This window comes from Brassica napus, unplaced genomic scaffold (assembly GCF_020379485.1).
Source record: "Brassica napus cultivar Da-Ae unplaced genomic scaffold, Da-Ae ScsIHWf_1113;HRSCAF=1583, whole genome shotgun sequence".
In the NCBI taxonomy this organism is placed as follows: domain Eukaryota; kingdom Viridiplantae; phylum Streptophyta; class Magnoliopsida; order Brassicales; family Brassicaceae; genus Brassica; species Brassica napus.
The window spans coordinates 10,001-12,500 of NW_026014538.1; positions in this window are offsets into that span (position 1 = coordinate 10,001).

Below are 2,500 nucleotides of genomic sequence, written 5' to 3' on the forward strand. Positions count from 1 at the left end.
GAGGATAGTTGTCTGTTGGGTGCGCGAGCACAGAGCCTACAAACACTAGCTATCCAATCACACTCATATGCCGAATGTTCATTGCCCCGCTAACATCAATCATTCCAACCACTCTTGAGATTAATCAAAAAAGCAACTGGAAGAAGATGTGAAACCAGACCAAGGACCATGCAAGCGCGAAAAATTTGAAGTTAGGGCAAAACGGTCCACCGGAAAATTCGCCGGAAAAAGTTCCCGGAAAATTCACCGGGGACAATCCGGCCATCGACCTCAACCCAGCCCTCGATAGTGTTGGACCGAACAGGTCCAACACTACGTACCCGAACCGTTCGGGTACTGGGGGGTAGGAGGCTCAAGAGAGTGCCTACCCCTTTATATACAAAACGCTTTTTTCAGTTGTCATCAGTAGACATTGGTTGTGTCCGGGGAGTATTTTTAATGTAAAAACAAAAAATACTTCGAATTTGAATCTGATTTTGCATGCTTCATAAGGATGGTTAAAGCTATTTTCTGGTAAATTTTCATAAATTTCTTTTGCTTCTAACCATGTCTTGCATGCTACAAAGGTCGGAGTGTCGTGGTCTAAACGGAGTCTACAGCCACTTTTGATCAACACTTGACATCCTAAACTCTTTTTTGACATATTTGAGTCCTTTCAGAAAAACTTTCTTCAAAATATTAATTTTTGCATTTTTTGGCTTCTCGGGTGATTTTGGCTGTCCGTGGGTGATTTTGGCCCCCGTGGGCTGTCTGTTCAGTACACACGGACGTCCGTGTGTGTCCGTCAGCACACACAGGACGTCCGTGGCCGTCCGTCAGCACACACAGGACGTCCGGCTGTCCATCAGTACACATATCAGCACGCTCCGTGGATGTTCGGGTGTTGGCCCACGTGGGCTGTCTGTTCAGTACACACAGGACGTCCGTCAGCACACGCAGGACGTCCGTGGCTGTCCGTTGTGTCCGTTGTCCGTCAGGCACACAGGACGTCCGTCAGCACACGCAGGACGTCCGTGGCTGTCCGTGTTTGTGTCCGTGTGTCCGTCAGTGCACACAGGACGTCCGTCAGCACACACAGGACGTCCGTCAGCACACGCAGGACGTCCGTCAGCACACGCAGACGTCCGTGGCTGTCCGTGTGTGCGTCGTGTGTCGTCAGTGCACACAGGACGTCCGTCAGCCACAACAGACGTCGTCAGCACACGCAGGACGTCCGTCAGCACACGCAGGACGTCGTGGCTGTCCGTGTGTGTCCGTGTGTCCGTCAGCACGCAGGACTTCCGTCAGTACACACGGACGTCCGTCAGCACACAAAGGACGTCCGTGGCCGTCCGTCACCACACACAGGACGTCTGTCAGTACACAGAGGATGTCCGTGGCCGTCCGTCAGCACACACAGGGCGTCCGTCAGTGCGTGTGTGTCCGTGTGTCCGTCAGCACACGCAGGACTTCCGTCAGTACACACTGGACGTCCGTCAGCACACAAAGGACGTCCGTGGCCGTCCGTCAGCACACACAGGACGTCCATCAGTACACAGAGGATGTCCGTGGCCGTCCGTCAGCACACACAGGGCGTCCGTCAGCACACGCAGGACGTCCGTGTGTGTCCGTGTGTCCGTCAGTACACATATCAGCATGCTGGCCCTTCCTGTGGACTGTTCGGGTGATTTTGGCCCACGTGGGCTGTCTGTTCAGTACACACAGGACATCCGTCAGCACACGCAGGACGTCCGTGCCTGTCCGTTAGCACACACAGACTGTCCATGGACTGATCCGTGTACTGAACTCATATCAGCATGCTGACCACACATATCAGCATGCTGGCCCTTCCCGTGGACTGTCCGTGTACTGATTTTGGACAACTGATGCACCATGTCAGTAAACATATCAGCATGCTGGCCCTTCCCGTGGACTGATCCGTGTACTGATCCGTGTACTGATCGGGTACTGAACTCATATCAGCATGCTGACCACACATATCAGCATGCTGGCCCTTCCCGTGAACTGTCCGTGTACTGATCCGTGTACTGATCCGTGTACTGAACTCATATCAGCATGCTGACCACACATATCAGCATGCTGGCCCTTCCCGTGGACTGATTCGTGTACTGATCCGTGTACTGATCCGTGTACTGAACTCATATCAGCATGCTGACCACACATATCAGCATGCTGGCCCTTCCGTGGACTGTTCGTGTACTGATCCGTGTACTGATCCGTGTACTGAACTCATATCAGCATGCTGACCACACATATCAGCATGCTGGCCCTTCCCGTGGACTGTCGTGTACTGATCCGTGGACTGATCCGTGTACTGAACTCATATCAGCATGCTGACCACACATATCAGCATGCTGGCCCTTCCCGTGGACTGTCCGTGTACTGATTTTGGACAAATGATGCACCATGTCAGTACACATATCAGCATGCTGGCCCTTCCCGTGGACTGATCCGTGTACTGATCCGTGTACTGATCCGTGTACTGAACTCATATCAGCAT